Source organism: Rutidosis leptorrhynchoides, chromosome 3 (genome assembly GCF_046630445.1).
Source record: "Rutidosis leptorrhynchoides isolate AG116_Rl617_1_P2 chromosome 3, CSIRO_AGI_Rlap_v1, whole genome shotgun sequence".
Classification (NCBI taxonomy): domain Eukaryota; kingdom Viridiplantae; phylum Streptophyta; class Magnoliopsida; order Asterales; family Asteraceae; genus Rutidosis; species Rutidosis leptorrhynchoides.
Window position 1 is genome coordinate 598,284,396 of NC_092335.1, and position 26,326 is coordinate 598,310,721.

The 26,326-nt window shown below is 33.0% G+C and overlaps 1 long non-coding RNA gene and 1 pseudogene across 1 annotated transcript; both read left to right on the top strand.

Annotated features, from left to right (window-relative positions):
• The first annotated feature begins 2 nt into the window (after positions 1-2).
• Positions 3-2,646, top strand: LOC139902191 (proline--tRNA ligase, cytoplasmic-like; annotated as a pseudogene).
• Positions 2,647-9,200: 6,554 nt separating this feature from the next.
• Positions 9,201-10,680, top strand: LOC139898802 (uncharacterized). Its single transcript, XR_011777145.1, has 3 exons — positions 9,201-9,496; positions 9,791-9,901; positions 10,029-10,680. It is a non-coding gene; the product is annotated as an uncharacterized lncRNA (long non-coding RNA).
• Positions 10,681-26,326: the final 15,646 nt, after the last annotated feature.

Genomic DNA, 26,326 nt, shown 5'->3' on the forward strand with positions numbered 1-26,326 from the left:
ATATGGCGTGTCTATTGCGTTTCTTACTTTAATATATTTCATATGCTGTAGGTTTGTAATATGTAAATCAGTATTTCATGTCTCGGAGAAAAAATATGACCAAATAAAACTTGGCATAATATAAATAGATATTTTTATTACTAATTATAATTATTATTTTTATTATTATATTATAATTATATATCATTATTATTCTACATTGTTAGTGTAACGAAATCTACATGACCAACTCATAGATGATGGCAATTGCCATTACTTGATTTAAAATTGTAGGTTGCTTGGGTCACAAAATCAGGTGATTCCGACTTGGAAAATCCAATTGCCATTCGTCCAACCAGTGAAACCATCATATATCCATATTTTTCTAAGTGGATTAGGGGACACCGTGACTTGCCCATAAAGGTTAATCAATGGTGCGGTGTTGTTCGATGGGAATTCAGTAACCCTATTCCATTTATAAGGTTCTATTTTGTGCTAGTTGAAACCCTTTTGTTACATTGCATGTTTACTTAAAGTATCAAATAGTTATTTGTTTAGTTAGTTAATTTAGTCATGCATAATGAACTTGGGAACTACACATTATTGTAGGAGTCGTGAGTTTCTTTGGCAAGAAGGACACACTGCACATGCAACGCAGAAGGAAGCAGATACTGAGGTATAAGTTTTTACGTCTAACACGTACTCATTTATATTGATTTCCTGGCCATCTATTGATATATATATATATATATATATATATATATATATATATATATATATATATATATATATATATATATATATATATATATTTATTTTTTCAATAAGATGGTCTTATCTGACTTATACTAACTATGTATTTTAGGTTCTTGAAATTCTTGAGCTGTACAGACGTATATATGAAGAGTATTTGGCCGTCCCTGTTGTAAAAGGCAAGAAAAGTGAGCTGGAGAAGTTTGCTGGTGGACTATATACAACAAGTGTTGAGGTACTTGTAATATAGTGACAGAAATGTACACAAAGTCTATTTTTTTTTTTATTTGCATAAAACTCTTTTTTAATACATATAGAATTTTATTTATAAATGCAGGCGTTCATACCAAATACTGGACGCGGTGTACAAGGTGCAACTTCACATTGCTTAGGCCAGAATTTTGCTAAGATGTTTGAGATTAACTTTGAGGATGAAAAGGGTGAAAAGGATATGGTCTGGCAGAATTCCTGGGCATACAGTCCTCGAACGGTAACTGAAACTTTTCATTAAATCTTGCAAAACAAGTTATATTATATTCAACTATTTCAAACTGTTAATTTTTTTATACAGATTGGTGTGATGATGATGGTACATGGTGACGATAAAGGCTTGGTTTTACCCCCTAAAGTTGCATCAGTACAAGTTATTGTGATTCACGTGCCTTACAAAGATGCAGATGTTAAAGAAAAAAGATGCAGATGTTAAAGAAATAATAAGTGCGTGTTCATCGACGGTTAAAACTTTACGAAAGTTAGATATTAGAGCTGAAGCGGACCTTAGGGAGAATTATTCACCTGGTTGGAAGTATGCTCATTGGGAAAGGAAAGGGGTCCCACTTAGAATTGAAATCGGACCAAAGGATATAGACAACAACCAGGTAATAAGGAATCTGATAATGTAATTTTTTTAGTTTCTGAAAAGTGCTGTTCTTGAAGCCTGATGTGTTTATTAATATCAGGTGCGTAGTGTTCGTCGTGACAACGGAGAGAAATTTGATATTCCTATGAGTGAGTTGGGTGAAAAAGTTAAGGGAATGCTGGATGATATTCAGCAAAGCATGTTTAATGTTGCTAAGGAAAAACGAGATGCGTGTGTTCAAGTTACTAAAACTTGGGATGAATTTATTGAAGCGTTAGGCAAAAAGAAGTTGATCTTGGCTCCTTGGTGTGATGAAGAGGTAATTTTTTTTTTTTTTTTTTTTTTTTTTTGGTAGTATTGGTGGTTTTTTGGGTTGGAAATGGGTCGATTAAGAAAAGGGAAAATTAATTGAATATTGTTGTTGACTCTCTTCCTTTATATCTATCTATATCTATATATAGCAATCTTATCTTATTGATTTAAGACAACCTGAATCAGCCCTACAGTAAGAAACTTGGCAAAATTAGTTGTTGATCTAACTTATTTGTTCATTTAATTATTATTATTTTAAATAAATAGCGTGTTTTCAGTTTATACATTTCCAGGAAGTAGAGAAGGATGTGAAAGCTAAGACAAAGAGGGAGACTGGAGCTGCTAAGACGCTTTGTTCTCCATTCGACCAACCCGAACTGCCTGAAGGTATTATTAGAGGCTACATAAGTTTGGTTATTGTTAATCAATTGCTAAACCAACAAATATTTGGATCCAAATTCTATTATAAACAGACAGGTGCTTATGTAGCTTTATATTTTGTGACAGGCACACTATGCTTTGCATCGTAAACCTGCAAAGAAATGGACTTACTGGGGCAGAAGTTATTAAAATATATGATCTGCATTGTTACCGTATCCAAAATTTTTTTTTTTTTTTTTTTTTTTTTTTTTTTGCTTCTGTTTCTTTTGTTTAACCTGAATGTTAATATTGCCCGAGTACATTTTCTTTGTTTTGTTTACATTACCTATAGTGTAGGAAAATTCAACATAAAGATAGCTCACTACACCATAATACAGCTTTCTTGTTTCTTAGCCCTCTGTTCGGAGTGGTTTTTTTATGATTTAATCATTGCTTTGCAAAAAAGATTAGGATAATAATTATTACCTTAATTATAATAATTATAATCATAATTATAATAGTATTTGTAGCTTTTTATGAGTTGTCAAAAACAACAAATTTTCATTCTCGTCATCGTAAACATCTCCAAATTCCATTAATTTTATCACAATTCCACCCCTCCATTCTCACACATCAACAAGCACAAAAAACCCATCAATCCCTTGACATACTGTTGAAACTTGGATCTTGTTCGATCCGTATCCTAATCAGATAACGTAAAGGGGGTGACATTATGCAATAATTTAGGATCTCGAACTATTGATCTCAAATTTAACTCCTCTGAATTTGATGTATCATTTTTTCATTCTCTAAAGTAGAAGATTTAAGCCAATTCCTTTGAGTGAGAAAAGAGACCGTTGACTGGCGCTGATGCTAGCAAGCGCCGTTGGGCGCGTGGTTGGTCCATCGTGGTTCATTTTGCGCTGTATTGACATTTGGGAAGACGGTGGGTGTGGGACCAAATGGGGAAAAGAGACGTTGGAAAAGATTCGTTGCTATTTTTAGTTTTTATTTTTTACATTCTTGCACTATAATTTAGGGGTGAGCGTCGTACCGAACCATACCGAACCGGTTGATACCGTTTTTATTTTTTGACCTAAAGTGATTACCGAATACCGTACCGATATAATCGGTTTGGTACCGGTACGGTTCCGGTATCGGTACGGTAAACATAAGTACCATACCCATGTAGTACCGCTTTACATTTTTGCCTTTTTAAATTTTGCGTTTACTTTATATACTTGGTACATTATTGATGCAAATTTTGTTGGGTTTCACTTATTTACCTTGAAAAATGACAACTAAATTATGTTCTCCCAATGAATTTATTTTACTGTTAACGGGTCAAGAGTGATTACTGGTGCTTCTCATAATGTCATAATGGCCATGGGTTAAGAATGTTTACTATATATTTTTTCTTTTTTAAAGCCAACTTTTATTGGAAACTAAGATTACAAGAACTTGGAAAGCATGCACTCATATGTACTATGACATGCATTTACGAAGATAAATACATGGAACTATTAAACAGAGCCCACATTTACAGTGGAAGAGACAGAACTCAGCAACAAAGGACCAGGAACTGTATATTCTTCTTGAGCAAAATCAGCCACACCACTTCTATCCATTGAAACAGAACCACACTGCCATCGACCATCGGGTCTAGAAGCCAAAGGTGTCAATCGAAGGGGGAAAAAATTGGACTTTTTGTGACCCGTTCGAAACTTTTTGCTTGAATTTCACTTAAAAAATGCTTACTATTATTATTCATGCAAATGCATCAAGAACGTAATTAATAAATACATTGCATTCGTTTAGATGTGAATGCATGGTCATACTTATGCAATCTTGTAACATAATTTTATATAAGTAACAATATTATTTTCACTTTTCACTAATTAAAACACTTAAAAAAATATATTCGTTAATGGATCGAGATAACGAAAATTATGAAGAGGCGTTAGCACTTGCAAGTGCATATAATCCAATTCAAGCACTCGATGCTATCGATTTTTTAGAAGAAGAAGATGAAGCTGAAAATGAGGTTGCACTGATACCTAGAGCTCCTAGAAGACACTTTCCTAGAGATCGAGAAGGAAAAGCGAAACAATTGTTCAACGATTAATTTTCCGACACCCCTACTTTCCCGCTTGATAAGTTCCCGAGACGTTTTCGTGTGAGCAAGTCTTTGTTCATCCATATATGTCGAGGTATTATTAATTTTCATCAAGAACCTATTCCCGATTATATTACTTATTATCAACAAAGACGAGATGCAACCGGCTTATATGGTTTTGATGTTTTTTAGAAATGTACATCCGCTATAAGACAATTAGCTTACGGTGTTGCACCCTGATATCGGCTAAAAAGTCACGTTTTTACCCCGATATTATGTCCCAAAAATAATAAAGTTCCAAACTTTATCGCCAAAATAATCACTTTGTCGGTTGATTTTGTAGATTAAGTAATTACAAAGACGATGTAAAAAGAATCAAGTAAAACGGAGCTAAAACGAAGATTCTAGAGCGAAAACGATATATGAAAGACAAGTTACGACCCCGGAAACCAAGTTACGATCCCGGGAACAAACAAAGAAGACCAAGCAAACCAGCACAGGGCCGGCTTGCCAGGCCGGGTTGCCAAACGGCTTGTCAGCCAGGTCGGCTTGGTAGGTCAAGATCTGAAACGTGCACAGGCAACAAGCACCCACACCGGCTCGCCCAAAAACGGGCACCCACACCGGCCTCTGCACCGGCTTGCCAAACGGCCTGTCAGCCATTCCAGGCAAAAACTTTGCCTATCTAAAGGCCATTTGTCACCCCATTTCAACACACACTTAAATTCACTTCTCTCTCCCTCCCCCTCTCTCTCTCTCTCTTACTATAATAATTAGAGTCATGCTTTCAAGGTCTTCGACTCCAAGCGGAAAATTTAGTACCGGGAGAAGAACGCCGAAGATTGTATTAATAGCGGTCTGGAGTATAATGTTACCACTTTTGTACTTTCGGAACTCGATTAATCTACTGATACTTCTATCCTTTATATTTATATAATGTCTTCCATTATTAGGATTTATGAAATTGTTACCATGATTAGCGAGTATTTATCTTTAGTGTATGTTATGATGTAGTTAGTTATGCTTCCGAAATAATATTATGAACGGTGTATGTTGTTGAGATGCTTTTCGATTATGCTTTAAACTCAATCGCTTTTCCAACTAATAGAACGTAGTTATTGGCTCTGTTATTGGGAAGTCGCGAACCCTGATTCAGAGTACACCCTCTGTATCACCCCTTGGTAAGAGAACTCTGTCGGATACAACGCCAACTTGACTGAGGCACACCGGTTGTAGTAAGTCCACCTAAGCCTTGGATTCCGACATACGACTCTTTCGTAGTGAAACATATAACTAGACCCATAGTACATTGTCAGTCCTAGACCATGCTAGCGTAGTCACCAAATATATAAACTTCGTACGTACACGCTGAAGCACAACGGTTGTTGTAAGTGGTACCTCTGCTAAGTAAGGCCATGGAACCCAATCAGTGTTGAGTAGTACACTTCACCATAACGCGGTCTCAAGCATTAGATCCCGCTTGAGGGATTCATAGTTAATTAAGGAAATGTTTGTTTAAACTCATAAAGGATTTGACCATTAGGATAACCGAACGTGTTCATAGAAGTCATACCGACTTGGACATGTTGTTATTTATGGTTAAACTCGTTTATGGGCCGAACTATCTTTTAAAACAAATCATTAACGAAAGCATTGACACACATCGCATCTCTCGAATATGGAATACCTTGTATCTTATTATGCTTAAGAATGTTTAGACCTTTTGAAACGTTAATACGTCACCTAACCGAGTCACTCAATTGGATGAGCCATTTGAACATGTATGCTTGTAGTCAGGCTGCACAGGCGTCGGGGGTATGGGCCGTTGCTGTCTATTCAGAATCTTCAAGCCTAACGCATTACCCAGTGACATAGAAATTTTCTGACAAGGGCGGTAGGATCAGTATAATAAATACAAAGTCACTACCTATTCATGAGCCAACATTTCATAATCTTGGCAGAGTAACTAACGAAATCATAAACATGCACCTGCTTTAACCTTACCTGAATTACAAATTTATCGCATTTATTTTATTATTATAAACGAGAAAACCTAAAATTAGGTAATTTACAACTACTCCTCTACTCTAGGAATATCCTAAGATAATAGGTTCGATTCAGCTGACTTCTTAAAAATTCGACCATAGGTCATACTTCCCTTACTCACCATACAAAGGAGTATTAAGATTTAGGCCCTTCTAAATATAAATTTAAAACTCTGTTGATGTGCTCGTTCCGACACCTTGCGACCTAACGACACCGCATAAATAAACCGTTCGGTTCGGTCATATCACTAGTTTTTGGCGCCGCTGTATAACGACCCGTCCTAATCCATCTGGACGAATACATTACATTTGGTTACATCACTAGGTACTTGACCTCTATATGATACATTTTACAAACATTGCATTCGTTTTCAAAAGACAAACTTTTATTTCATCGAAAGTTGACGGCATGCATACCATTTCATACTATATCCAACTATAAATGACTTAATAATATTCTTGATGAACTCAACGACTCGAATGCAACGTCTTTTGAAATATGTCATGAATGACTCCAAGTAATATCTCTAATATGAGCAAATGCACAGCGGAAGATTTCTTTCATACCTGAGAATAAACACGCTTTCAAGTGTCAACCAAAAGGTTGGTGAGTTCATTAGTTTATCATAAACAATCATTTTCAATAATATAATAGACCACAAGATTTCCTTTATTCAATAATCATACACTCGCAAGTGTTTAAAAATCATTCATATGGATTGAACACATGGTAACCGACATTAACATCATGCATATAGAATATCTCCAAAACAGAAATCCATCTGTATAATATAAACTCGAAGTACTAAAGCATACCATTTTCCAGTATGGGGGGAGTTAGTGCCCGTAGATCTACCTTAGGATTCACGTCAATTAGGGTGTCTGTTCCCTAATTCTTATGCTGCCAAGCTAAAAGGGGTGATATTCGATTCGATAATCCAACCATAGAATGTAGTTTCGATCACTTGTGTCTATTTCGTAAAACATTTATAAAAGCAGCGCATGTATTCTCAGTCCCAAAAATATATATTGCAAAAGCATTTAAAAAGGGAGCAAATGAAACTCACTCTACAATATTTTGTAGTAAAAATATTCAGACGACGAAACTGAACAATGAAGGGTTGACCTTGGATTCACGAACCTATATCATTTGTATATATATTAAAACAAATAATCGTAATCAAACAAGTGTATACATATTATTTTATATTTTAAGATTAATATTCTTATATGTATAATTTTATTAATACTTACTTTACATTATGATATTTAATTCGATATTTAATTAAGGTTATTGGTTAAAACGAAATTTTATGTAGTATTAGTATACTTTATATAATAAATATATTTATACATATATATATATATATATATATATATATATATATATATATATATATATATATATATATATATATATATATATATATATTGTTTTGTAAAATTATCAATTGTAGTAATACTAGTTTGAGAATAATAATAATTATGATAATAGTAATTTTAATAAAAATGGTAATTTTACTAATAATGATAAAGTAAAAATAATAGTTTTAGCAAAAATAGTATTTTTAGTAGTAATGGTAAGTTTAATAATAAATATCGTTTTAATAGAAATTTTAATGTTCGTATAATTAATAATACTAAAATTAATGTGTAAAGGGTACTCCAAATATACTAATATTAATGATAATGATAATGATACTTAATTTCCTTAGTAATAATAATAACTATACATATGATAAGAATGCTAATATTAATGATGATTATAATTTACATATTAATACTATTAATACAAATGATCATACTTAGTACTAACTATAATGATAATAATATTAATTGTATTAATGATAGTAATAATAATAATAATAACATTATAACACTAATTAATAATAATAACAATATTACCAATAACAATAATAATAATAATATTTATAATAATAATGATAATTGTGTTTCATTAATAACTTAGTTATCTCTATTTATTTTATATACTTTAGATAAATAATTAGTATTTATTATAAAAAAATATCAATGTAGTTATGTAATATAGTTTTCTTATATATATAATATTTATTTAGTAAATTAATAATAATAATCTTATTAGTGATAATGAAAACAAAAATTTTTGGTAATAATAATAGCCATTTTGTTTGTAGTAATAATAATACTGTAATAATAATAATAATATTAATGATAATAATAATGATAATAAAAATAATGTAAATAAATTTATATAAAAATCAGGTTAATAAAAATAATAGTAATGATAGTAATAATGATAATAATAATGATAGTTTTAATAATAATGATACTACTAATAATGTTCTTTAATGATAATACTAATACTAATGTTAATCATAATAATAATAATTTTAAAATCATGTTAATACTAATAATTCTAATAATAATAATAATACTTAATGATAATATTAGTAATAATAATAATGATAATACTATTAATTATACTAATAATCATATTACTAATATTAGGGATAATAATAATTAACTTAATAACAACATCAATTAATAAAAATAATAACAATAAAAATAATCTACATTCTACATTATATATAATAACAAAGTCAACTTTTGCTAATCAAGATTTAAAAAATTAAAATGGAGTAAAAATGACCATTAGATTAGAATGCATCTTTCAATAACAACCCTTAGATTGCTTGATCACTCAACATTTGTCTCTCTCCTCCATTTCAATTATTTATTTACAAAACTACCCTAAAAAAAACTCCTCCCAACAAAAACACGGGGTAACTGATACACAATTTATCACAAAAACACTGTAAACTTCTTACGCTACGCGAATAAGTAAAAGGCCTCCAATTTAGGGTTCCAAAGTGAAATTGTGTGGAAATCGAACCTCTTAATAGCCACGATGAACACAACCTAGCTTTCTGATGATTAGATTCTACCGGAAACCATGTCAAAGCGTTCCATCATCAATTTAGGGTTCATCGTTGTCTGATACGTATTTGATTCGATTTGTAAAATACATATATCAACAGTTCGATTAATTGTGATGTTGCTACGTATGAAACATTGTTCATGAATTGCAAGGTTTGATAATCTTTTATGTTTTTAGATTTCTAATTATTTGTTGCTTTCTCACTAATCAACTGTTATTTATAGATCAACTGTTATTCATATATCAGGTTTCAACTTTATTATGTTTTAACTGTTTTGAAGCTTATAGAAGTAGTGATGTAAAAAAGGATGATAAACACCACCAATCTTTTTTTTTTTGTGTAACTTATTGTGTATTCTTGAAATTTCATTGGTTGGATTTAAATATCATTAGTCTGGCAAATGTTACAGAGGGTTTAACTGTTGGATTCACATTCACAATTGCAGATTGAATTTTGTATGGGTTTGAATCCGTGGGAGCCATTGTTGAACGATTGGAACAGTCTGGTCAAGCTGGATGTGACTTACTTGCAATGATCCACTAAATATATCAAAATGGTCATCGTTCTAACATATTTCTAATTTTCTTATCATTACATTTAAATATAGGTTGAATGTCTTACTACGACTACTAATACTTATTGTGCTCACATAATTCTAATGTGGTTTAAAAACTAATTTGTAGATCAAGTAATGGAGAAAATGATCCGGTGATCAGACCTACTATCCGAGAAACAAGGAGCAGAAGAATAAGTCTACCCATGTTTTAATTATGCTTGGGAGTTATTTAGAAGACTTGGTTTTTGTTCAGCCCATGATCCCTATGATTATGGCACACAATCAGATCATGGAGAAAATGTCATTTACATTTGAGTATTTAAATACGTTGTAAATGAAAGAAGAAAAAAAAGGCCTTCAATTTACATTATCCTTTGTACTGTAACATTGAAGAGAAACAAATAATAAAGAAAACCTTTAAAAACCCCACATTCATTCTGTCCATTTTATTATTACTACACTTGTCGTCTTCAATATTTCAACATCCTTACGATTGGAGTTGTGTTCTAAATCGTAACGGATCAGAAAATGGTAAGACCTGTTTGGATAAGTGATAAAGTGGTGACTGGACCCTAATATGGTTCAAGTAATAACCAGATCAGCTATCAGATATGTTTCCCTATAAGATAAACCATTGTTGAGTTCATTGCAAAGTGGCAATTGCTGGTTGCTGCATTCTATGTTTTTATCCATCAGATACCAGAATGTGAGTGTGTCATTAGTACCTAAAATGCATATATTGAATTCGAATATTCGTACGGAATCCATGAGTTGTTTACACTATACTAACCAAAATGGGCAAAAAAGACCAACCTTTCCACCTCAAGGCGTTCAGTTAATGGTAGCCACTTTCGCAACCAATCGAGCTAACTGTTTGTACATGGTTTTTTTTTTCCCAGTTGATTACTTATTATTCGTTGTTCATAATGTTGTTGTGAACCGATATCCAGCTGAAGTGGCAGTTATAAAATATATGAACCAAAAAGAGCTAAGAGAATTATTAAGGAAAGTCGATGCTGGTAAGTATGGTTTGAAGCTGAATTATTCATGATTTATTTGAAGCTATCAAATATTCATGATTCATTTGTAAGTTATTTTTGGGTTGAAGTCAAATATTTGATTATAATTGATTTTTAGAATATATATTTTGATGTGCGATTAGTAAAATGGAAGAACTTGGTGGGATTGCGCTGCTTATCATTGTTGACTGTATATTGCATAACAGTCGCAGAAGGTTGAAAACTTTACATGTGATGCCAACTTCAGTTAGGCGAGGGGGTGTTTGGACTTGCATTTTTCTCTTGATCGTCTTTTTATTTGGTCATTCATCCTTATTTAAGTTTCCGTAAAAAATATTTCTACTGCTTTTACTGATTGTGTGTCTTGATGTCAATTATGATGTGCTCAACGTTAGTAAGTTGTGTCCATGTACAGGCAACCAATCTTGAATATCCTCAAGTTTGTTGGAAAAGTATTAAAGAAGGTCAAAAATGGGTTTAAAATTACGATGCGAGTAGACATCGGTATTGTACGGATTAGTTTCTACAACTGAAATTAGATTAGACATGATTTGATTGCTAGATTGTATAATTTGATTGTGTTGTCCACAGACAAGATATATTTGTTTGGTGAATATTGAAACCATACCTGGCAATTGGGTCGGGTCAAATGTTTTAGGTACAAATGGGTTCGTGTCCAAACAAGCCATTATTAGGGAAACGGATTGAACGGGTTGGGTCTAAAAGGGGGTTGCGTTGAGAACCTTTTTTCTAATCAATAAAAAATTTATATTTTTCAATCAAAACTCTCCTATAAAATTTTTTGGATTATTACCTTTACTTCACCTGGAGATTGGATAATGAAACCTCTGCATCTCTTTCATCTCTTAGAGACATAGTGTTTTTAATGAATATTTTTTAACTGTACAATCTAGAGAGTGTGTTTGATACTTTCATGATCGTTTACTTTTTTGGCTAATTATAATTATGCTAAACTTCTTTTCTTTTGCAGTTCTGGACCAAAAAAGAGTGGTCACCCCGAGGCACCGAGTTGAAGAAATATCATGAATAACTTAAGGAGAGAAGATGGCGGATGTTGCGAGATGGTGACGCCAATGATGTTTGCGAAGAGTATGAGACTATGAAAGCTGAAATTAAAGAAATTTATTCAAGAAGCTTGACAATAAAGAAAGTCTTTCATTGATATAAGAATAATTTGACCAAGTCATGAATTTCAAAAATTGTGTAAGTGAAGTTCCATGCTTATCTTTCTTATTTAGTACTTTTAAATTGATGTTGGAAGACTATGTTTGTTTAATTTTGTATGCAATTAATTTGCCCGATTTTTGAGATTATAGGCAGAATGGATCGAATATCTAATGATGGAAATGCTACGATAAGCATAATCATGCAGAAATGGTTTAGTATACTTGTGGATTAGTAACTCACATCGTCTACCAAATAAGTAGTTACTATTTAGTTATTTTATTAATATTACTTGCACGTCATACATGACAATCGCGTTGACAAACATCATGAAATGTCCGTTTTTGTTTCATTTATATTCACTTTCTTTTTTTATATACTTGCTACTAATTCATCAAACAAATGTATTGTACTTCGTTATTGTATTGTATTTTGAGTTAATTGTTTGAATAGACATACAAGTATTTTTATAACATTATAATTATATTCCACCATATTTATAAATTTGACATTTGTCAATGAATGTTCATTTCAATACATTTCTAATATATTTCAATATATGTTTCATAATCTCTGATTTTAAAACCCGTGAAATCGTGGGTTATAAACAAGTAATACTTGAAACTACATTTAAAAGCTTTTTTCCTAAAAAGAATGCCGACATTTGTCAATGAATGTTCATTTCAATATATGTTTCATAATCTCTGATTTTAAAACTCGTGAAATCGTGGGTTATAAACAAGTAATACTTGAAACTACCTTTAAAAACTTTTTCCCTAAAAAGAATGCCTAAGACAGGGGTCAAACCCAAGACCTCTCGCTCACCCGCAACACCCTAGACCGCTCGTCTGTCTATTACCTTTCTGATTTATTTCACAACATAAATATATAGATCCCGTATTTATCAGTGCCTCCTTCTTCTTCATTTTAACCGATCACATCAAATAGAGACTTATTCTCGGCCCAACACGCCAATTCGTTGGGTGATCCATTTTACTAGTCCATTTATTCGTTTCAATTGGATTGTTTTGTGAGTTCCCGTCGATGAGAAAACAATAACGAAGGAAAGAAAAAAAACTGCTAATCCACTCATCTTTATCTTTATATTATATCTTATTTAAACAAGCAAGTGGAGAAGTAGGGTTAAAAATTGTCGGCCACATGATTATATTTAGTCCACATGGTAATTTGTCTCAAGATTGACTCTATGTATATCAATAATCTAATTGACATGCTATCTGTGATCATATCGTCCCAACATAAAATCTTTTCCTTTCTCGCGTTTAGTTCTCAACAGAAACAAAAGGACAGCAAGCATGCATCATCGATCAAAAAGAAAAATTGTAGAAAGGATGTTGTAGCAGGCATATATGTGGCGAATGGTGGTGATTAAATGGGTGGGTTTCGTTGATGTATGAATAAAAAGATTGTGTTCGAATAAATAGAAAAACAGAAACAGAAGTGCAGATGACGGAGGATGGTTACGAAAAAGAAAAGCAAGAGGGAAGAAGGAAAGAGTAAGAAAGGAAGGGATGGTGTTCTTCTACTTTACAGCAAAAAAAAAAAAAAAATGATTTGGGTTTGTTGTTTTATTCTTTTTAAACAGGAACAAATAAGTGGTAGCAACATGTTGTTGGTGGCGATGGTGATTTAGATGGTGATCCAGTTTAGGGTTTGGATGGTGTTCATGGTGGCGGGTCTGTGTTGGTGGTTATTTGATTGTCCTAGAGTGGTGGTTGTTGAGGTTTGCATTTGAGACATAAAGGAATCGAACAAATGGGTTATGAGTGGTATTCTTGGTGATTGAATGATAGAATTAGAAGTAGGATGCAAGTGGTGATCATGGTTGGTTCGGTTTAGTTTTTACAAAAAAAATACAAGTTGGCTGATGATGACTAAGGTGGGATCATGGTGGAGGTTATCAAGTGGATTGAAGAGGAAGAAGATCAACTGTATAGGGTGAAGTTTTATGTCAATCGAGTATGTATATGCATATTGTGTATATAGAATAAGTAAGTGGTGTTTGATTAAGACTTTAAACAGAAAGCAATCGAATTTGGTTAGTAAAAAAGAGAAGATAGAATAGAATATGGGTGTGTGTTCTCTTAATGATTGATAACTACACACACACACACACACATATATATATATATATATATATATATATATATATATATATATATATATATATATATATATATATATATATATATATATATATATATATATATATATATATATATATATTATATTGATTGACGTAGATATATAATAGGTAGTACATTCAATAACTACAGTAATCAAATTCTTCACTCAATCAGCAACAGAAATTGAAGAGGAAAAGAAGAGAAATCGATACAGATGTTTAACAGAATTCGTACTAATGATTTTGATGTGTAATAATTTGTAGACAAAAACAATTTTTAGTTACAGCGATTTTTAACAGATTCCAAATATATACCTAATTCTATATAATCAGTAATAATAAATAAATAAATAATTATATTAATAATAATAATATTAATTATGTAATTAATAATAATAATAATAATAATAATTAATAATAATATTAACAACTATGGTAATAATAATTATTAATAACAATATTAAAAATGATATACTAATGGTATTGTATTATTTTACATATTTAATTCTAATGATTAAATTGTATTTTTTTATTTCAAATTATTATATATACTTATATTATATATATATATATATATATATATATATATATATATATATATATATATATATATATATATATATATATATATATATATATATATATACACAACAATTGTTCTTGAATCGTCGAGAACAGTCGAAGGGTAATTCAATATATGAAACAGTTTAAAATTTTTGAGACTCAACCTAACAGACTTTTCTTATCGTATCGAATCATAATAAGATTAAGTTTAAATGTGGTCAGAAATTTCCGGGTCGTGACAGTAGCAGATCAAGAAAATTTGATGAATGATATGCACAAAATGGACATGTTTTATACCCGATAACAAGCCCTAAAAACAATAAAGTAATCGACTTTATCGAAGAATATTGTGATTTCTCGCTTTATTTGGTAGATTTAGTAATTACGAGGGCATTGCAAAAAGAATCAACTAGGGTTAAAAACAAAGAATCTAGAGCGAAAACAATGAAAATCAAGTTCGACCCGGAAACATAGCCACACGGACTGCCCAAATGGCGAACACAGGCTGCTAAAACCAGCCACACGGGCTGCCAAATGCCGAGCACAGGCTACCACCTGATCCTCTGCACGGGCACTCTCCACGGTCAAGAAAAGGGCACGGGCACTCAACACGGGCCACCAGGGTCTCCCCACGGGCTGCCCACATTCACACGGCCAGTGGCCACGGCCTGCCCAGTCCAGAATTTAGTATAAATAGGCTCATCTGTTGTCCATTTCAACACACACTTCACTCTTCTTTACACACTCCTTACTTCACTATACTTTCGAGGCCTTCTACTCCGAGCAGGAAATTAAGTACCCGGAGGTGAACGTCGAAGATCGTATATGGAGTAAAGTTCGGAGTCCGGAGTTGAAGTTGTCACTTTTGTACTTTCACAGCTCGATTAATATTACGGTACTCTTATCTTTCGATACTATCTTTAATAATGTCTTTCATTATTCTATTGATAGATGATATTATTATCATGATTAGCGAGTAGTTATCTTGTTAGTGTATGTTATGCCGTAGTTAGCTACGATGCTGAAATACTGAATGTGTAATGAGATATTGTTATGATACTTTCCGATTATGATTAAACTCAATCGCTTTTCCAAACTAATAGAACGTGGTCCATAATTATTGAAACTAGTTCCCGCGTTCCCGAAATACATAAGGACACCAAAATTCCCGCGTTCCCGAAATACATAAGGACACCAAAACACTTTTAATTCAAGTTTATCTTCTTAACTTAACTCCTTTAAGTTTATAAACCTCACAAAATCGACAACAGATCCAAAATCACTAACGAACCCTAACTTTGACTCATTTCAAATTTAGTCAACCAAATATACTCAATTGGTTTCTAACACTTCCATAATCAATAACACTAGTGATTATACTCAAATTACAAGCCCTACACATGGCCAAGTCGGTTTCCAACCCACAACCCTCCAACAACATCATTAAACTCGATTACTAGTTCCAAACTTCCATTAATGAACTAATTGGGTTATCTCAAGAATATACAAGTTAAATCCCCAAATTGATTATCAAATCAAATAATGAAACTCGGAGTTAGAACTTACCAACACTACCACAACGTAGCCGTGAACGAGGAGAACAACTTTAACTCTTGAGCCTTGACCCGAATCACCCTTTTTCTTCCCCAAATCGAGCTCTCTCTCTCTCTCTCTCTCTCTCTCTCTCTCTCTCTCTAGATGGTAATGTGTGGAAATAGGTGAAACGAGGATAGGATAAGCATTGGGTCAGTTTTGTAGCTCAAAAACTGACCCTCAAGTGAAAAGACCCAAATGCTCCTTTTAAAATATTAAAATCACGAATTGGGTCTGCCAGCACGTTTTGTGCGGTGCGCGGCGAACGTTTCTACTAAAACCGAAGGTAGCATAGTTTTTAGAAGTTAAGGGACTGAGGTTGACTGATTCTAATATAAATTCTGAAAATGCATAAGTATAGGTAGACTTTTCTTGACACTTTCCGAGGACACTCTCTGGTGTATAAAACTCAGGGTTTTTACAACCAGTCAACCTGCATGGAAGAGGAGGGGGTTATCACGAAGCTAAGTGAGTGCAACTAACTACAGGTAATAGCATACAGAAACTGTCATACTAAACATATCACATAGGCTAACACATAATCATCACCCAGCAGTGCAGTCAATAGAGACTCCGGCGGTCCGGCCAAACCATTAACCACCAGTTGATCGGACTGGGGTTTACCGGAAGTTCCTCCTACATACCGTGTTTCATAAATAATCCACACGCGACGAACGCATCATTCAAACATATACAACACGGATGCAAATAGGCTACCATATGAGGAACCCAACCCGCAGGTTGATCTCTCCTATCGAATTAGGTTACCAAAAGATAGGGACGCACTGGGCTCCATCAACAAGTATCAACTAACATAGAGTCATCACAATAATAACTAAAGCAGCAGCATGTTAATTCTAACAAACATGGCAATCTTAGGATAACAAGCTACTCTATACTATTAATCTCCAGTTAGTTCCACTAATCGATACCCGCACCACTCGGTAGTTTAATGTCATCGAGTCTTCTCCTCGTCTGTATCACCTGAAAACAATGTAAGAAAGTTAGAATCTCAATCTAACCAATTTTGACAAATATCATCATATCATCTAGGAACATCACATAAATGATATATAATATGCAATTGATCAACATCCGTACGGTTAAAACCATATCCTTACGGATACAGCGTCTATCCGTACAGATACATACTCTATTCATCCGGATCTAACTGCATCCGTATAGGTCAACTGGAACCCATCCGTACGTATACCCAACATATTCGTCCAGATACGAAACGTATCCGTACGGATACAAACTATTCGTGCGGATGGTGTTCATCGAGGGTATAACGAATTCTTCGAGCGAATACGCACCTATATTCAACACATATACACCCATATATATTTATATACATATATTTTTCTTATATACGTATATATATATATATATATATATATATATATATATATATACTAAAATATATACATATATGTACATATATTCTTATATATATATATACTCATATATATATATATATATATATATATATATATATATATATATATATATATATATATATATATATATATATACATACATAAATATACACTTATATATGCACATATGTATACACTCTACGTCCGAATGAGCGAGTCTCACTAATTACACAAAGTACGCTATAATTGACACATCCCACAATCCCATAACTTATCATACTTAACTATTAAAAACCCAAGTCAACACCACAAGTGGGTCAAAGTCAAACGGACAATCAAACTTATATATATATATACACACACACACACACACGCGCGTATATATATATATATATATATATATATATATATATATATATATATATATATATATATATATATATATATATGCACCCATATACATTCATATATATATATCTACTTTATATATGTCATTAAATATATATTAATAAGTCCAAATGAACGGGTCGCAATCGAAAATCTAAGTTCACTACAAAATTTGTATTCATGCCATCATTATACATATTACATTTGAGCAAATTTTAGGCACTGTTCCGCAACAGTAGCTTCCCAACAGTAATGGCCTTTTATTTGCAGTCATTGGGCTTTTAATCCCAGTCAAGTACATCTGCCATTTTCCCCACAGTTCCTGATTATATATTATACATATTACATTTGAGCAACCGCAATAGTAGCTTCCCAACAGTAATGGCATTTTATTTGCAGTCATTGGGCTTTTAATCCCAGTCAAGTACATCTGCCATTTTCCCCACAGTTCCTGATTATATATTATACATATTACATTTGAGCAAATGTGTAATCCTATTCATCAACAGTAACTCAGTAACAGTAAAATACTATTTTGGTCTTTTTAAAAGTGATATTTATGCAGTGCCAGAAGCTTCTAGCGAATCATTTTCCCCCTCGCACATTTTATCTCCACCTACCCTTTGAAGCCCTAGGTTGCGAGTGACATTCTAGAGCTTTCAGGCGACTTTTTTGGTGGCTACCGCCACCATCATCTCCTTTTAGGCTTTGATTGTTTCATTTACCTGCGATCTTATCGACGAACGATTGAAAGGTTAGGGTTTCAGTTCTCTTTTTTCGTTACGATTCATGACTTTGATTGTTTCAATTTTACTTGAGATGTAGTGGAGGAACGTTTTTTTTTGTCCTCTAAAGTGGTCGTCGGTGGTGAAAGGTTAAACACCCTTTCCTGTTTTGTGGAGTTTATGGTTATAGTTTGCACAATATAGTTTGTCATGATAATTAATCTTTAGTTGTTTGCTTTGATCGATCTGCTGAGTTTATTTAAATAAGATGATGGTGCAGTTGCACTTGAAACAAACCAAACCATGTTTATAGTTGGTATTTGCGAATTTGAGTGCAATAAAAAACAGTTAAAATATTTATAGTCTGAAGTTAGTTCAACTTTTGTGGATAAAACATAAGGACTTATGAAGATTTTGTTTTTTATTTTTATTTTTGAAACAGTGTGTGTTTATTTAATTATATCTGTGTATGTAATTGTCACTTTTATAAAGGCTAAAATTAGGATTTTCAGTTTATAGATGAAAGAAAGGGGGAGATAGTATTTGTTGATAAGTATATCGAATAAGTAATGGGAAAAGTTAAATCTGAGATTCACACACGACATCATTGTTTCTTTAGTCCTTGGTTTGGGTAACTGTAATTTTGCATTCTGATGCTCTTATATCTATATATACAATTATGCATATAGTTATGAAGTGTTTTTTATTGATTGGTGTTGTAGTTGATAAGCATCTATGAGAGGCGTTGAAGGCAACTGAACTGAGTTTGGAGGATTTGAAATCACAGCATTAAGGATACTTGCTGAAAACTTTGATGTTTAAGACTGTAAGTATGCTAATATTCTGAAATTTAAATATATCCTTTTGGATGAGTTATAATTATAATTATAATTATAATTAATGTTAACAGTAATTGAGTCCAATACTTAAAGTACAACATTAATTCTAGATTTTGTTCTTTAGTATCATTGATTTTAGCCTTTGGTATGCTATATGTGTAAAGTTTTGTAATGTAGCCTCTCTTTTTTTTTTTAAATAATGTTGCATTTTTTTTACTTGCTGTGCGCTATTGTTTGCTGACATTATGACAACTATAAAAGAACAAAAGAGGTAATTGCTGTAGTAATGTTGAGGCGTTTGTTATTAGTATTGTTGTTGGTTCGATTCTTCATTGGCGTTTCTTAATCAGTGTCACCGACACAAGTGGCCAAGTTGTTACGATCATATATCTATAAAGTAGAAGCTCATTTATGCAAGTATATAGACATACATGCATATATGGATGTACCAGTGAGGGGTTAACAGGTGGAATTCAGGCCTACATGTTTGTTAATTAGTTATAAAACATAAAAAAACCTTTCATAAAGTTTTTTACTTTGCAATTGCATACATAAGCAGCTCTTTATATTTGTCAGTGCATGCATGTGTGTAAGAATACGAGAAAAAACTGGTAACCATTTCTATGTGATTAATTGTACAGGGCTAAAGGTGGGTGACTGAAGTATGACACATGAATTCAATGTTGGAGATTTTGATTGTTGGCACCATGAATTTGATCTGATCACCATAAAATTCAGGTAAGGCAATTTTAATTTATCTTTATTTGATATGAAATTAGTGATAATAATTATTTTGATCATACATATAATACCTTTCACGCTTCTGATTTATATTCATTGATGACAACCTAGATTTTGTAGTAAGTAAATTTTGAATTTTATGTTTTTTAATAATGTTGGCACTGTCCAAATAATCCATGAATTTGAACTTTTGGGTAAGTGGAATTGACAGGCTTCATGGATTCTCTGCTTAAATATGTTTCTTTAATATAATCAACAGTGAACTAAAGAAATCACTTAGGTTCCTTTCTGCATAAATAATTTTGTAATGTAATGTAGTGTGCTTTAAGTTCTCTAGATTTTTGTTGTTGACCTTCATATAATTTCTTTGGATATAGTTCTTTTTCATTGTAAAGATTTCAGCTCACTTATGTTTAGTCAAAATTAGTTGTTTTATAGCTTTTTTTTCTAAAATTTTGAATTCCTATTTGCAGTGCCATTAGAGCAACGATAGTCGATGCGTGAATTTACATTGTGGTTTGTGTGCTTTATATTAGACAATGAAAAGAAAGAGCCACAATGCTTATGATGGATGATTTGGAAGTTGTAGATGAACCACCTATATTACACGTCAATTGTAACAACTTTTGTATGCACTTTCGTAAACAACATACGCCTTTGTAATGGCCTATGTAATAGTCTCATAAGTACTTTTGTAAACACATAACTAAAACAAGCTCACCGCGACAACGCGCGGTTGACCAAACACTTGTTATTAAACAATTAAAGACCATAACGAAACCCACAAATTGGTCTTGGGTCCAAATGGGCGATATAAGCAACTAAAACACACATAAACAAACGAAATGAGTCGGGGTCCAAAAGGGTCAACGAACCAAGCATTTCTCCAATAGTCCACATATACCAAATACTACCCAAATTATCTTACAAAAAGTGGGTCATGGACTAAAAATGACAAAACCGATACAAACATAATTAATTCAAATGGGTCGGAGTCAAAACAATCAAGTTAAACTGTCCCGTGCACAAAAAATCGACAACCACCACCAACGGCCACCAACCGCCACCACTGGCCGCTAGTAGCGACAGTGGCAGCCACCCTAAAACAGTAGCAGCAGCTACGGCTGCTGCCTTCCATATGGTGACCCCCAAATTTTGTTATTTCTTGCATTTTCAAGTAATATTCAAACCCACAATTGTTTACTAGCAATTATCTAGCTTAAATCTAACATTTATCAAGCAATTTCATAACTAAAAATCAAGATTCAAGCACCCATTTTCATCATTTAAAACAACTAGCAAAACCTTAAATAAACAAGAATTTAGTACAAATTATGAACAAAACTTGAAACTAGAAGTTAAAGGAAGCAATAATCCATAAGTGTAAGTTTCCAATTTCATCATCATCTTCCTCATAAAAAAAGCTAGGTTTTCATGGTGGTGATGGATGGGTTGCGGCTGAGAACGAGAGGGAGAGGGAGAGGGAGAGGGAGAGGGAGAGGGAAGAACAAACCCGCGAATTTAAAATTTCATCTCCATGTTCATCAAATTAATTTAGGGTTTGTTGTTGATGCATATGTATGCGTGTGTGTGTCGTGACTTGAAGAAAAAAGGGGAATAAATCCCTTTTTCCAGCCTTCAGTTTTATTTAGTGGGTTTAAAAACCACTCTGTATGACACACGGGTATTTATCAATTTTAGTAACGCTATACACCTCTTTCGCCAACCCAAACGAGGTCCAAAATTAAAAAATAAAATATTTCTGTGACCCTTGTTGTAAAACGCACCTACTGGACTGATAATTAATTAAAAACAATTATTAATTAATTAATTCACAAAAACACACTTTAAAACATGGGGGATGATTCTCACACACACTTTTTTGATCCTCACACACCTATTTTAACCTTTTACTCTTCTAATAATACTCAATTGGTGTGTGAGGATCAAAAAAGTGTGTGTGAGAATCATCCCCCTTAAAACATATAACGGGCAAAAGGTAAATTCCAACTAGGCCCGTCAACAGGATGTTACAAGATGTTATTGAAATTATATCATTTACAATCTAAATATTAATTTCTTTATCATGTTTTTCATTTATGAGTTAAGTAGTGCAGGGGTTGCAGTGTCATTTTCTCAAAGTTAGTTTGGTGGTTGAAGTGGAAAAACTGGAACTTATGTGCTCAGCTGGAAATGGAACTAAAGGGACCAGTTTGTAATTTAAGTTATTATATATAATTTATTTTTCTCATTCTTTTTTTCTGATCTGTATCTATCTCGATTCTCTGCCGTTCTTCATACCCAAATTAGGGTTTGTATTCATCTTAATATTTTGAGAGTTAACAAGTTCAAGATTAATTGAACTTGTGTAACATCCTGTTTTCCCAGATGGTTGGGACGCCATCCAAAGTGTGGGACGCCGTCCTGTGCTGAAGGGCTGGACACCGTCCAGATGTACTGGTGGGCCAACTATCTTACTTTGGATATATTAAAGGGGTTTTTTGGTAGTTTCACTTATGGAACGAGTTTAAGGCCCCTAGATCAGTTCATTGAGTGTCATCACTTCATTTTCAACAACCACTTCTTATCCACTTAAATTCTAGAGAGAGAGAAGGGTTTTAGTGTGAGAAAGCTCAATCCAAAGAGGAAGAAGCTAGTTTCGGGTCAAAGTGCGTGTTTTAAAGTTGTTCATCTACTCCCTAGCTACGTTTTGATTGTAGTGGTAAGTCTTAACCTTGAATTCCTTACTTTAATTGTTTAAGGGTTAGGGTTTGGGTAGATGATGAACTTAAAACCCATTTGCTTGTAATTTGGGGGTTTTGGGTAAGTTTGGGTCATGAGGACTCAAAGATGACTAACCTAGGGTTTCTAAAATGATAAATGTGTTTAAGAGTCTTAATTGGTTAGTTGAGTACTAGCACACCTAGATATTGAGTAAGTAAGTGCTATTTGGGTATGGTGGTGACCCAAATGGGTGTGTTAACTTTGAAATGGGTCAAGGGAGTCATTGATGACCTAAGTTATTTAATGGGTGTGAAAATGAGATGACCTTGTGTTAAAAGGTATATTAAGACCGAAATGGCTAATATTAGGGTTAAGTGTGCAAATGGGTCGAAATTTGCACTATGGGTCAATGTGTCACTTGAATGGGGAGTAAGTTGGTTGACCAACTCGATTGTATGATTGATTATATGAATGATGTAATAGGTACGCCGCGTTGAAGGTTGCGAGCTTGATTAACTCACCAAAGGCGTTAATGTGAGTGGAATAATATATATATGTATGTATATGATTTATTTGCTTGTGGGGTATGGGTTAAAGTTAGATGTTGACGATACCATATCCTAGAGTATATTGTTTATTCATTTTGATGAGGGTTTAAGTTCGTTGTTGACGATACCTCATGTATGGATTTAAAGTTCGATGTTGACGAAGCCATACCACTATTGTAGTGACATTCGATGAGGGTTTAAGTTCGATGTTGACGATACCTCATATGTGGGTTTAAGTTCGATGTTTACGATACCACATTAATTAGGACGAATGGGGAATAAGTTCGATGTTGACGATTGTAAAGACCCGTCCTAATCCATAAGGACGAATACAATAACATGTGGTTACATTGCGAGGTATTGGACCTCTATATGATACATTTTACAAACATTGCATTCATTTTTAAAAGACAAACTTTCTTTACATCGAAAGACAGGCATGCATACCATTTCTTAATATATCATACTATCAATGACTTAATAATAATCTTGTTGAACTCACAACTCGAATGCAATGTCTTTTGAAAGATGTCATGAATGACTCCAAGTAATATCTCTAAAATGAGCAAATGCATAGCGGAAGATTTCTTTCATACCTAAGAATAAATATGCTTTAAAGTGTCAACCAAAAGGTTGGTGAGTTCATAGGTTTATCATAAACAATAAAATTCATCATTTTGATAGACCACAAGATTTAAATGCAGCACACCTAACTCGTGTACAAAACCATTTTTCATAATGCTTAGCAGAGTAGGTTCGTATCCTTTTCTCCCCAATAGGTTGCCTCGCGATTTTTAAATAACCATACACATATCTCGTGCACAAAAATAATACACATAACCTGTGTATAAAAATAATTCTCTCGATACATAACATTCAATTTGAATTCATTGCTCAACATGGTAACCGACCTTAACATATAATGCACATCAATAATATCTCCAAAACAGAACATCTCATCTGTATAATATATAAACTTCGAAGTACTAAATACCACGCCCACTAGCTCTTCTGTCTAGTGAATATTCTGGGTGGGGGTGTTATACCCGGTAGCTACCTTTAGGATTCGCGTGAATTAGGGCCATACCCGTTTCTAATTCTTAGGTTACCAAACAATAATAATCAGGGGAAATATTCACAACAATTAGTGGAAATTATAACGTCCAACTAATTCTATAATAATCCACAGAACTTCTGTCTGCATAATAATTCATTCGAGGAATGTTTTGCTTGTGTCTATCTCGTTAAACATTTATAAAAGCATCTCATTTATTCTCAGTTCAAAAATATAGTGTGATGATCCTTCCAATTCTGTTTGGACGAATACATCATTCATTGATTTCATAGTGAGGTTTTGACCTCTATATGATACGTTTTGTAAACATTGCATTCTTTTAAAAAGGCACACCATAAATGAAAATATAAAGCCAAGGTTTTTGATATCTGATGATTTCTACATATAGACAATCACCGTATATAATAGTTTTTAACAATACATCCATTGACAATACAGTCAAATAAGATACATGGTGATGATTTTGTGAATGCAAAGTTTTCTCGAATAAAGCATGTATGACTCCATGCACATAGCTTGTATAACGTATAAGCAAACAGCGGAAGACTTCTAGGAACCTGAGAATAAACACGCTTAAAAGTGTCAACACAAAGGTTGGTGAGTTCACAGTTTTAATGTTGCGCATAATCTGTATATAAAGGTGGATCACAAGATTTCAGTTGTTTCATCCAGAAACGTTTATCAAAATATTCTACAAGATTGAGCACCCTAGTAACTAAACTTTGACGTCTATATAATAAGTACCCCTGTTTTAACATACATGCAACTAACATGTACAATACACGCAAACCAACGTGTACTAAACTCAAATAGTATACGTCTGTTTTATAGTTCAGGTTAGGGTTTCTATACCCGGAACAGACGGGGATGTCAAGCCCTATGGATCCATATACAACTATTAGCGCCCACCAGTTCTTATAACGGGCAGTTACTAGTTACCAAAGCTAAGGGATTTTCGGTTCAAACTCGGTGTAGAATTTAGTATGTACTTGTATCCATTGAGTTTAAAATAAAGTGCATGTATTCTCAGCCCAAAAAATATATATTGCAAAAGCAATTAAAAAGGGAGCAAATGAAACTCACCTTAGCAGCACATAAGGTCATTCACTGAAATGTAACTGAAACTCGGAATGCAAAATAACCGTAGATCTCAACCTAGAGAACATATGTTGGTCAATACATGTCTAACACGCTAGGTCGGGTCATAGTGTATCACAATCCTAATGCTCGAGACCGACATACAAAAGTTAACAAAAGTCATCTCAAAAGTCAACCTGACCCAATATGATCTTTAAATCTATACATGTTTATCATCATAGTATAAGTCTCGATAATTGAACGAATTTATAGTTTATCAAACTCAAAATATTATTTATTTCAGGAGCTATATTATATTTGAATTATCATGGCAATCGGAAATATTTTATTACGAAATACTATTATTTTTACTACAAAATACGACAAAATATAATACAAGTTTTAATTAATTTATTTACAGAT